The following is a 12826-nucleotide window of genomic DNA, read 5'->3' as shown; positions in this document are numbered from 1 at the left end:
CAAATGTGCACATGGCATCATATATTTAAAAAGGAAGTATAAGCATGCGGTACAGTTGTATCAGCACTGTAGACATGAATTGTATAGACAGCCCAATTTGGACTTTGTACACAAATGTGCTTGTGACCCATATAAGTGGCAGCGCAAGTGACAAAGTGAAAGACAGTGAAAGGCGCGTAGTGACAAGAGGTGAAGATATGTACAAGTGACTGTGTGGTTCAGCACAAAATGATTTATATTAGTTGCATAGGAATGGATGGCGAGAATTTAATAGAACAAACATACCAGCAATATATAGAAGAATGAACCATAGAAATAAAACAAGTAAGTAAGCTGATATCAGAAGGAGAAGCAGAGAAGCATTTTCAGGATTTTATATATAAAGGAAGGGGAGAAGGAGTGAAGGGAGGGAGAAGATAGGGGGTACCAACCACATGATATAGAAAAATAAAGCAAAAAAAGGCATACTAGCTTACATATCCTGCGTAAGAAAAAATTGCCCGTCAAGTAATTAAAATGCATAGCAAGTTAACTGGGTAAGATATGAAAAAACAGAAATATCGTTCAAGGAGGTTTGAAATTTTCAGAGGTTAGGAGTGAGACATTTTTTATTACAATTTGGTTTAGATAGGTGGTGAGAGGCAACCAGTATAGGTCTCTATTCAGTGCTGGTTTACACGAGGAGACAAAAGCAACATCTAGTCTGTGGAAATGACATAGGGTGTTCCACCAATGTTGTAATGACGGTTTTGTAAGGGTTTTCCTGTTGAAAGAGATGTGTTGAAAGGCTAGAGCAAGCATGAGATCAAAAAGGCCATGAGTATGTGGAAAAAGATCTAAAGAGTCAGAAAGACTACCCGCAAAAAGAAGTGGGATTGAATAAGGAATGGATATTGTGAACACCGAAGAGATGTATGACCAAACTTTCCCCCAAAAGTCAGAAACCGTAGGACACAGACAGAGAAGATGCAAGAGGTCAGCATTAGGGGAGCCACAAGTCCAACAATGAGAATCAGTAGAAGAAGAGAAACGTGCTAAAGAGACAGGGGAAAGATGAAGTCTGTGGTGGAGAAAAAACATAGATTGGGTAAGAGAGGCAGAGCGAGAGATCTTTAAAGATCTAGTCCAAAATGTATCCCAAAAGACAATAGACCATTCACATCCCAGATACAATTCCCAAGATAGTTCCAATTTAGATTTAACACAATCTGGATTGGGGGCTAAAAAGAATTTATATATGAGAGAGGCCTTGGGTAGAGTATGGAGTATGTTAAGAAGGGAATTTTGAGTGTCAGATGAGGGTAAGGAGGGAAGGAAATAATAAATGTCAAGAATAGTTGTCATAAGTATAGTGAATTTTTGGGAAAGGAGCGAGGGCAGTGAAATGCGGATTGAAATTGTGGAAATGAGCAAGGAGAAACACCATTGAAAAGATGATTAACCCATATAATACCTTTTAATCTCCATTTCTTCCAAACAATGGGCCGGTTATTTAAGAGGATAAGCTAGTTATGCCAAATCGGGGATTCTAAGAAGGATTCACGAGAAATGACAGTATGGCAGACCAAAGGTTTCAATAAAGAGCAGGTATGTTTAAATAAGGGAAGAGAGGTATGAGAGGTTTTAGTAGAAAAGTGTATAACTTCATTAAAAGAATGGGGTAATAATAAGATTTGTTCAACGAAGAGCCATAGAGGAGTAAAGGGGGAGCTGACAGATATAAGCCATTTTGAGGCTTGACGAAGGGAGAAAGATTTATGATAAAGACGAAAGTTCGAGAAGTTCACGCCACCTTTCGATTTTTGTTTACAGAGAGAGGATAGAGCAATTCTGGACTTTTTATGTTTCCGGAGACATTTGAAAAGGGTTGAGTCAATACGTTTGAAATGAAGAGCAGGAATATGAACAGGACGCATAGAGAGTATGTAAATTAAAATGGAGCAATCATCATTTTAATCGAATATAAACGACCCCACCGGGAAAGAAAAAGAGGGTTCCAAGAAGAGGTTAGTTTCTCAATACGAGATAAGGCTGCAGACTTATTCAATTTAATCAATGAGGCGATGAAGTTGGAAAACCAAACACATAGGTGTTAATTTTTTAACTATTCCAAGTAAATCCAGTGGGAGAGAAGGGATTGGGAAGACAGAATTTTGTGAGAGGAAAAATTTCAGTCTTGTCAGAATTTATTTTAGAACCGGAGACCTGTGAGAAGGATTCGAATTCAGATAGTAAAGGGGGAATAGAAGTTTCAGGAGAAGAAATAAATAAAAGAATATCGTCCGCATATGCAGAGAGTTTCAGTTGATATTCACTGCAAGGAAAGCCGGAAATGGAATCATTGTTACAAATAGAAATCAAAAAGGGTTCAATGGCTAAGACAAAAAGAAGAGGGGATAAAGGACGGCCTTGTTGAATGCCATGCTGAAGAGGAAAATAAGAAGAGACACAACCATTAACCAAAACCGAGGCTTTCGGAGCAGAGTATAGTAAGGAAACAAATGATATGAAATAAGGACCAAAACCGCGCCAGTGTAATGCCGCAAACAAAAAAGACCAATCTACTCTGTCAAAAGCCTTATCTGTGTCGACTGAAATAGCCGCTAAAGAAGTAGAGAGGGTAGGAGATTGATTTAACCCCTTCGATGCTCATGAAGGAACGGTTCCATCATGAGGCACAGTGGAGCTGTGCTGATGACGGAACCGTTCCGTCATGACCACACCCATTATAATTGTTCCTCAGCACCGCAGGGGAATATGTCCAGCTGCAATGTGGTTAAGACATTGAGAAAAAGACGAGAATTATTAGAAATTAGTCTACCCTTAACAAAACCACATTGCTCTTTACCAATTAGATGAGGCATGAGGTGGTCTAAACGTAATGAGAGCAACTTGGCAAATAGTTTATAATCAAAATTAATAAGAGAAATCGGTCGATAATTTTTACAAAATTAAGGGTCACGACCATCATTAGGAATGAGGCAAATGGTGGCTTCCTGAAAAGTACCTTCTGTCTTACCACTTAAATAAAATGAATGGAAAAGTATTAAAAGTTTAGGGAGTAATAGATCAGAAAAATGTTAAATAAATTCAACAGAAAATCCAACTGGACCAGGCGTTTTCCCTTTAGTAAGGGTATTTAAAGCAGAGAAAATTTCTTTAAGAAAAAGATATTTTTCAAGATCAATAAGATTGAGATGGGAAGCAGAAGGAGCAGGGAGTGTATCTGAATGAGAGTAGAAGAAGGAGGAGATTCTGGTGTGTAGAGATTTTGATAAAAAAGTTTAAATTCATTAAGTATTTCCTGGTCTTTATGCAGTAGGGAAGTATTAGAAGAGTAAATAGAGTCTATAAGTGTATGCTTTATACGAGATTTAACATAATTTGCTAAGAATTTCCCTGCCTTGTTACGACCGCCATAGTAACGGGCGCTACGGCGAAGGAGCCCTGATGAAGCATTGTTAGTAGTAGATTTGTTGAAGTCAAGTTTGGCTTTTATCAATTCAGATGAGACATAATTTTTTGAAGAGGTATAACATTTATGCTTCAAGTGTTTAATATGTGCTAAAGTAGATTTCTGTTTCTGAAGAAAACGCTTCTTTTTCTTAGAGACAAAGTCTATGATAAATCCCCTTGCAGTAGCTTTATTAGAATCCCAGACAATGTGGGGGAAAGAACTAGAATCGCAATTAAGCTCGAAGAATTCCTTAGCAAAAGATCGAAAGGAGGAGGAGAAAAGAGGGTCCGTAAGAAGGGAATTTTTAAAACGCCATTGAGAGGACTTTGGACGGGGAGGAAGTAAGTCAAGGTCTGTAACAATTGGAGCATAATCAGAAATAATTATGGGTTCAATGGAGGAGGACAGTAAGTTTTGACACAAGGATTGAGAAAGAAAGATATAGTCTAGGCAAGAGAGAGAGGCATGAGGAGGAGAAAAGAAAGAGTAATCAAGAGTGTCAGGGTGAGAAAGCCTCCATGAGTCCATGAGATGTGACTGAGAAATGGTATCCAGAAACTGTTTGTGAGTCTTATGTGGAATGAAACGGACTGTGGACTTACGGTCAAGAAACGGGTCCACAATTTGGTTGCAATCACCACCTAAAATGAAGACATCATCTCGAAATTGGATGCATTTTTGAGTAATCAAAGGCCAAAAAGAACAATCAGGTTGTGTAGGACCTTAAATATTGAAAACAGTTACAGGAACAGAATTGCCTAACAAACTTCTGTATCGTTTTCTTGCGATAAAAGTTTACGTTTCAATTTTTTATGACATAGAAGGATAACACAATTTTTTTATTAGTAGATGGAGAGAATAAGACCGTACCCACCCAGCTTCTTTTCAATTTAAGTGATTCAGTTTCTGTAAGATGAGTCTCCTGTAAGAGAACTATGTCGGGGTTATACAAAGTGAGGTGGGAAAAGATTCTCTGTCTTTTAATCGGATTGATGAAACCCTTTACATTCCAGGAAATAACTCTGAATGTAAAAACATTAACATTTGAAAAGACTTATACAGAACCAAGTATGCAATAATATGTCAAGAAAAGTAAACAATCAATACGAAAAAACAGGAGAGAAAGTAGATTAGAGGTTTACATAGCACCGAAAATATGATAACAGAAAAAATAGAGATCATGAGGAAAAGGAATAGGAGGAAGTGAGGGGAGAGGAGAACTACAAGGAGAGACAGTACAAATCTAAAGGACGACTGAGGAAACATAACTCAGGGGAATCAAGACAAAATAAGGATGGGGCAGTGGCGACAGATGGAAGATGACACGCCCGAACCACAAAGACCAGCACACCAGGACGAGAAATAGGGAAGTATAAGAGGACCCTGTATGATGACAAACAAATCCTGTATAGGCATAAAAGGGAAGTAAGTTTAAAAAAATATGAATATAAAATATGAATATAAAAGGATGCAAACACAAATTTTGAGATAATAGAGTAAATTGTGAGGATGAGAGATATGAAAACAGTTGAAGAGCGAGAAAGAATATCGAAAAAGAAATAAATAAAGAAAGGGGGAAGAACGTAAATAAGATGATAAAAGGGGTACGCCAGAAATAAGGGGAACAATATTCAAAGAAAGTAGTTCAGATAAATAACTAAATGCAAAAATGGTCATAGAACGAGATAGACAGAGTAATATATAAATACAGAAGAGAATTATGAATTAATAATATGGTAGCAACTTAAACGGGAGAGAGAAAATTAACAAATCAGGATATCATCAGTCAACCCGTAGGGGGAGCAGTAGTGTCCATATTAGATGAAGCATGGGACTGGATGAATTTCTTAAGCTCTGCAGGGTCTTCAAAGGACTGAATATGATTTTGGTATGTAACCTTGAAGATACAGGGATGAGAGTCCATATTGAGCTCCCATTGAGCGAAGAGATGGACAAAGGTTGAAGAATTCCTTCCGCCTGGTAGCTGTAGCATTGGAAACATCCTGAGGAAGATAGACTTTCTGACCTAGCCAAGAGATTTGAGGTTTGGATCTGGCAGCAGATACAACAGAAGGAAGATCAGTAAATTTAAGGAAGAGAATGATAACACCTTGGGCCTGACCGGAGATGAAGAGGACGGAGGTCGTGGACCAAGTCTATGAGCCCTCTGGATGTTGAGTGAAGTTGAAGGAGGCATGTCCAGTAATTTCGGTAAGAAAGATGAGAAGAAGGTGACATGATCCTCTTCCTCTAAAGATTCCGGCAAGCCGTAGACGCATAGGCTGTTCTGTCTATTCCGGTTTTCCAAATCTTCAGTGTGTTGTTGGAGCTTACGGATCTGTTCCTCTAGTGAAGAGAGTCTGTGGGAGTCACTTTGAAATCTTGAGAGCTGTTGTTCCATTGTAGAGACTCTGTTCTCCATTGACGACCCCTTATCCTCTAGAAATTGCATCTTGGTATATGTTTCTTCCACAAATGGTCACAAAGCAAGAATTTCCTCTAATGGCAGTTCCATAGAGATAGTAGGCGATGGTTGGGTAGGTGATGGAGGGTCTTGTTTGAGACGTTTAGGAGTGGACGCTGGCGGAGAGGTTTTATTTGTTGTTGAATGTGTTGCCTGAGCACGAGCAAAAGGTAGGCTAGCCATATCTGCAGTGGAAGAGGAAGAAGTCGCTGGAGAAGGCAAAGAAGGTGCAGATAATGGCTTGGAAGAAACTTTAGGGACAAATAGAAATTGTGCCTTACGTATTCTGCCCATAAAGCAAGTAACAATCTAGTTCCAGAAGAAAACTGTTGGGCAGACAAAAGTATCACAAAAGAGGCAATAAATCCATTGAAAACTTGAGTAATAATACCACTCCAGAGTAAACCGGTGCATTGAATTTACCAGGGCAATAAAGACAATATAGAGCAGGTGATAAAGAATATGCTCATAACTTAAGCTAATAGTGGTCAGTCAGGAAGAGCTGCATCTAAAAATGTTCCAGAGAAAGAGATGTAGTAACAAGGAGGAGGGACATTCCATACTTCAAACCATTCTGTAATGGTATAAACTTATCCAAAGTGAATGCACAACAGGTAATGTATTTTATAGATGAGAAGACACACTGGTGCCCTGAAGTAAATGTGCGAAACAAGTATGCTGTGAGGAATGGGCGCTTGAAGATGAATAGTAATAAACTAGAATTCAGAAAACTCCACTGCAAAGCAACATGCTCCGGTCATGCATAGAGCAAGGCAGTACCTGGATGAAGCAAAGTCTTCTGAAGTAATCCATACGGAATTGCGTTGTCATGGCAGAGAAAATGGCGGCCACGATTCTGAGGGGAATTTGCAGGTAGTTGGAAAAGCGTTATGCACGACGCGCACTAAATCGCAAATATAGCGATAAAGTTCACTGCATCTTCCGATTACGAAATAAACGAAAACCGCATGGATATAGTGCGGATTTGCGCACTTACGGTCCCCTTGTTGCTCCGGCACGGCAGAGATCGAGACTCTGGCGGCCATCATAGACCGGCGCCGAGACCACACCCGGAAATTGGTGTTCCTAACGAGTGAAACTCTTTTGAGGTTTCATTAGCGATTATTTGTAGGTCAAAAATAGACCTACCTCATGCATATTAATGAGGTAGGTTGCAATTTGCGACCCATTAGGAATTGCAGCCATCAAAGGGATGGTGGCCCGCCAAGGTCAGCAGACCCCCACGTCTATGATTGCTTTTCAATAAAGCAATCCTATTTTTTTAATGCAGCTCGTTTTCTTTAAAAGAAAATGGGATTTGTTAAAAATAAAAAATGATACTTTGAAGTTTGTTTTTTTAAGAGTAGGCAGTGATTTCTGAGACCACTTTCTGCTCTTAAAAAATAAAAATAAATCCATTCTCAAAGGGGAAGGGAGTCCATTAGGACCGCTTCTCATTTGTGAATGGATTACCACCTCATACAAAGTCAGTGCAATATAAAAGTTTTGTGACCATAGTTTGGTCACAAAAACATTCATACATCCCACTCAGATAAGGTAATTGAAAAGGACACCTTAAAGATGCCACTTCCAAATACCGAATAACAAACACAAATTGCGATTCGGTAACGTGTTACCCAATCGCAATTTATGTTTTGTACATATGTAAAAGCATTTTTGCAGTTGGAAATGGCCTGGTTGCACCGTTTGCAAATGCAAAAATGGTTTGTACATATGGCCCTTCGTACCTTAATGTAACACTCTTGGATGTAGTGGGAACCTTGACCAGTATATCTATGGTGCCACTGGGAATTAAACGCCATGATTTATATCAGAAAATCTTGCCCTTCCCTTCTGGGGAAAAGAGATGGTGACCATAGATGTACAACTCTATTGACCAGTCAAAGCAAGATTCTTGTGACATGCAACTGCATAGAAATATAAAACTACTATCTTGTTTAAGTGCCTGAAAGTCTGGTAATGTCTGTTTGTATAGAACTCGAAATGCACATTTGTTGCTTTTGCAACATGGATATTTTAAGAACTGCTTTGTCTTCCTTGGCTTTGACTGACTTATATTGCTTCAGGTTCATGTTCTGCTCTGATTCTTGCTGGATGCTTCCCTTGGCACACCACTTTAACCATCAGCAGCGTTTGATTGTATGTTTGAGAAGTGTTGGATTTCTGTGAACCCTACTTAAGTCATTTAGGGGTAGATTTACTAAACTTTTGAGTCGGGTTGCGTCACTTTTGTGGTGCAGCCCAACACAAAATCATGTTAGAAATTTACTTATCATGGCTTTCCGTAGCTTAGTAAATACAAAGTAATGCAGCAGATAGTGCTGCCTTTGCATTACTTAGCACCAAGTAGGCATTACATGAGAGGAGCATGGGCATTCCCATGCATCCAGCTATGAATTATGAACGGAACCCAGACTTACAAAGACTTGCAATACTGGGTTTGCTCCAAAATGGTGCGCCTACCCGACAGAGGTGTAATGAGGAGAAAAATCTTTATTTTTCCTTTTTAATTTTTCTGAGTATTGTTTTGGAGCAAGAGGTCGGCCCGTAATGCAGGCACCCTTGCACTATGGTGCTTCTGTTCTCTGCCATTCACACAACTCAGTGCAGCAAGCTGTGTTACCATTCTGTGAAAGAATAGCAAATCCGCCCCTTGGTGTTTGTTGTAGTACATGGAGGCCTACTACTGTGAAAGTGACTTTTCCTAATCGGCTTATTCTTGAAGCAATAACATTGCGCCGGACAGAATCCATCTTCCCAAATCAAATTACACTTGCAAAAAAACTTTACTAACTCCTACTATTGTTATTATTGTCGTTATTGTTATTAGCATTATTATTATGTCCCACAATTTTGTGGAAAAACACTATTTTCAAGACAACTTTTTTCTTTCATTTATTATTAATGAGCACTAGTAACAATTGACTTTTTATAGAGAAAAATAACACCAACTGAATTGCCTAAGGTAGGGCCTGGGCAGGCACCATGCCAAATGAGCTACCAATTAGCAGCTCTAAATCTGCAAAACAGAAAGCAGCTTTAAAAGGGTGAATGCGGGGTCACAGCCGGCTACTTTCAGTACAGTAAAGGAGATTAAGCCTGTTTAAATAAAACATATCTGTGGATTTAATCATCAATTTCTGTGCTTTATTAAAACTGGCACGTGCTTTGTATATCTGGAAGCATTTTAAGTATTGTTGATATAGGCATTGTATTCCTGATTAAAAAAACAGCACTGGGCACCATTGCTATTGTTCTGTGCAAAGGAGTACCAATATGGGGAAAAGTTCTAGTGCTCCTTTTACTTTAAATATAAAATGATTTAGGCTGACTTCAAAATATGTTCTTTGGACAAATAGCAAGTATTTGAGTGAGACCATTGTAAGCTGAGGGCACCAACCACAATGAAAACCATTCAGGGGAGTAGCTTAGTGAGATTCATGGCGTGTGAGTCTGAGATTTTCCAACCATCTCTCCAGTTTACCATACTAAGAACAAGTCTTCCGTAAGCAGGGATTGGGTGATTCAAAGACCAGCCACTGGAGAGTGGAGATTTTGGTTGTTAAAGGAGGCAAAGGAAAGACTGGTGGTTTTGGAAAATGAGTCAAGATTCTTGAAGCCTTCAAAGCTATCTGTTAATTTTGTGCTGTACTGGAAGAGCTCACTAATAGCTAGTAGAAGACTGGTAAGATGGACATCTGCTATCAGAAACTGTTGTCCGTACAAAACTGTCACCTGCACTTTACTGGTTCCAATTAGTCAGCGCACAACTAGAGAGTACTTTTATTAGGGGGGTGGGGTGAGTGACACCGACCCAGAGCTGCGCCAGTGAATGGATTTTTTATTACATCACATATGCTCATTTTCTATTTTAAATTTTCACACATTTTTGTAAACTTCTCCGTATTCCATGGCTCTAAACGAATGCCACCACTGCAAGGTAGTAAGAATGCCAATACTTAAAAAGTACCAAAAATCAAAGTCCTTGCATGCCGATGCTTGACAAATATAGATCGCCAGGTATTCCATCAATGCTCGTAGCTTTGTTAGGTCGATTTTTTTTATGGCTGAAATTACTTCACTGCTGATAATAGGAACATTCCCCTCGTTATCGAGAGACTCCCCTTTATCTGCAATGGGATGCTCCCTGTCCAGTTTAGAAGGGGCTGGAGTTGTTTTGGTATCCAATTTCGAGAAGTGCTCTATTCAGGCTTCTGCTTCTATATTGTTTTCTATAGGGGTAATGAATTCTCTATACCCTGTTGCTATGATATTCCAAAAGAGGAGTGATCAATATGTTTAACTGCGGTGTCCCATCTGTCTTGGTCGTAGATCTTTTTGCCAGTGTTGGTGATCTTTTTGTAGGCAGCTCTTTTATCTTGTATTTTTGTCCTCTTTTTGGCCTTTATTACATTTTGAAGGGCACTTTTTCTTCTCTGCAGGTGTTGTTATACCAAGATGGTGGATTCCTCTGGGAAGCTTTATTACTGGATTCTTTATAGAATATTCTTTAAGTCCCTCTGAGAGCTTTAAGTGAATTTCACTGATCTCTGGCCCGGAGGCATCTAGACCCTGGGTCAGATCCACTTTAAGTAGCTCACCCAGAGCCTTTTTCACCTTAACATAAATGTTTTTTATTATGTCCCTGTTCAGCTTGATTACCCTCCATTTGACTGTCCTTCTGTTTGTGGTCAATTGGAGGCTGCTGTCAAGGTGGTCTGATCTTCTGCTTTGTGCATAGGTAAATTAAGTTCTAGGGAAAGAGCATTATGGTTGCTGTTGTGTCTCTTTACTATTACCATATTGTTGAAGTGAGGCCATAGCCTTACATCTAGTAGTATGTAGTCTATTAGACTACAAAACCTGATAAGATTGAAGGTGTACCTTCCACCCCTAACAGATGGGGCTCTACCATAACAAGTATGGACACTTTGATTTATGGTTAGAGCATTAATTTGGATGCCAATGGGAACCATTGTTTAATGGATGGAAGTGCGATCAGGGACTACTCATGTTTGTTCTTCCTTATAGGAGGGATATTTGGAGTTGGGGGCTAGTGGCTCAAACTGGCAATTAAAATCAGCCCCCACCAGCTTGAATGAGCCCGCTGGGAAGGTTGCCATTTGAACAACTAGGAGCTCCACGATGGGTGATTCCTGCCCATTCCCCATAGGCCTGGAATAGATGTAAATGAATACATCACATCTTTGTGGGAAAGTAAGGTGGACACAGATGATGCCGTCAGAGGCTACATCCACCTGCTTTGCTGAGCCCCCAGGGTGAGCTCCTACCAAAGTGATTAGGCTCCCTTAGGGTCTATCCCTTCCTGTTCCACTGTGTATTTTATCTTTACTATAAATAGCAAACACAGCTTTTTGGATTCTCATAGTGAGGTTCCGTGACAATTGTAAGTGATGTTTTCGACTTGCACGAATATGGTCGAGTCTGGTATCTATGAACCGCAAATGACGAGTTTGGTAAGTGTGCGCAGTTTCGCTGTGCTAACTTAAACCGTTCGTTTGTTATGTGGGTTTTTCCATCTGTACCCACGGGTTCCATCTTAGATACGCCATCCATTTTGTCTCTTGCCCTCAAGTAGCCAGCGAACGGACGCTGTCCGCTTCGCGACCCTGGGACTCCCAAGATATTTGCGGAAAACACATGTTCTTTGTAAGTGTCTTTATGACGAGGGGGATGATACTGTAAGGCAGAAGGCCCCGCTCGAGGCTCATCTTGCCGTGCCGGTTTATTGTCTCAGCCGTGCATCTCATTAGGCACGTCCCTTTTGATGCCTGTATCTCGTGTTTCCCGATACCTCCCCTTTTACACCCTTTCCGATCTCCCCACTGTCTCCGTCTTCCTCTGCACCTGTCTTTGTTCCTATTTCGATCTGTTTTACTGCCGATTGGAATGCACTAATGTTGGGAAGATGGGTTTTTACAGTTGGGAACCGCCAAATGTTTCCGCACTTATGTTCCGGACCTTATGTGTATCAAAGTGACCAAAGCGACCCCTCTGGGGGATAATGGTGGGAACCGGGTTGTAAACCTTTGTGTACCATGTTGTCCTATGGGTAAAAACTGTATAAAAGGAGCGATCCACAGAACCAATTTGAAGCAGTCTACCCAAGTTGCACGTGTTGTACTTGTCGTGACTTCTGTGTTCCCTGCAGTAAATAAACCTTGAATCTTTGACGCCGAAGGAAGTGTCCCGTGTCTCTGTCATTCGTACGCCGGAGCAGGTTACCCACGAAGGTTTCAGGTGTTGTGCCCTGGCACCGCTGGGTTTTAAAGAACCCAGTCCTTCAATAGTGAGCCAGGTATCTTGAAAAAAGCATACATTGTTTTGCCCTACAAATTGGCCCCGTTCAAGCAATCGAGTTTCAAGGTTAACCCAGCAACCTTTCATGAGAGTTGGTTGGGCCTCTTTTCCATCATTCTGTTTCCCTGCCCCCCCTGCATGACGCTCCTTGTTTCACACTGGCCTTCCAGGTGATCCTTTCCTCATATCTCCCAACCAGATGGTTGCTGCTCTTTCTGTCTGAACCCTATTTTTCTGCCACCACTTCGTTCCTTACCACTGCTATGCCCCTCGCATGGCTTTGTTGAAACTCACACGAGTTGTTCAGGTTTTATATTTGTGTGGGTGCATTAGGATACTTTATATAATTGTTGTGTAGATCTCCAAGTAGGGGCTCATGAGCTGGGTCTTCAGACAGCTGTAGGGAGGCTACTGTTACAGCAATTAGTTTCTTTGTGAAATCCATGAGTGTCTTACATATATCACCCCTACCTGAATTTAGAATGGTGTCTACTGTACAGAAATATTTTGCTTTCTAGGTTCACCCAAGAATTTTACAACTGCTTCCACGAAAAGTAGGTAAG

The sequence above is a fragment of the Lissotriton vulgaris genome, unplaced genomic scaffold (genome assembly GCF_964263255.1).
Source record: "Lissotriton vulgaris unplaced genomic scaffold, aLisVul1.2 SCAFFOLD_416, whole genome shotgun sequence".
NCBI lineage: Eukaryota > Metazoa > Chordata > Amphibia > Caudata > Salamandridae > Lissotriton > Lissotriton vulgaris.
Note: the sequence above shows the minus strand (reverse complement) of the source record.